At 53.5% G+C, this 241-nt stretch overlaps 1 protein-coding gene across 1 annotated transcript in view; it reads right to left on the minus strand.

Moving 5' to 3' along the window:
• LOC102677617 (adenylate cyclase type 3) overlaps window positions 1-201 on the minus strand; it is a 14,000-nt gene extending 13,799 nt beyond the window's left edge. The window contains exon 1 of the mRNA XM_031509664.1: window positions 179-201. The gene's annotated coding sequence lies outside the window, so the exon portion shown is untranslated. The remainder of the gene's footprint in view (window positions 1-178) is intronic.
• Between the last annotated feature and the right edge of the window lie 40 nt (window positions 202-241).

Consider the following 241-nt stretch of genomic DNA (forward strand, 5'->3'; position numbering starts at 1 on the left):
ACGCGTTTGTGTATATATATATATATATGTTTGTCGGATGTGCGACGATAACTCGTGGCAAAGGGTTTATTATGATGGAACGAGCGGGTTGCTGTGCCGTTGTTATTATTTGCCCCCGTCCACCCCCCCGTGGCGTTTCGTTTCTCGGGAGAGCACACACACAGGTCGGGTTTTACACTCTCACGCACTCTCACACACACGGAGGACGCAGATGCAGCTGCACCCGCGCGCGGGGTACTGG

This window comes from Apis dorsata, unplaced genomic scaffold (genome assembly GCF_000469605.1).
Source record: "Apis dorsata unplaced genomic scaffold, Apis dorsata 1.3 scaffold_169, whole genome shotgun sequence".
Classification (NCBI taxonomy): Eukaryota; Metazoa; Arthropoda; class Insecta; order Hymenoptera; family Apidae; genus Apis; species Apis dorsata.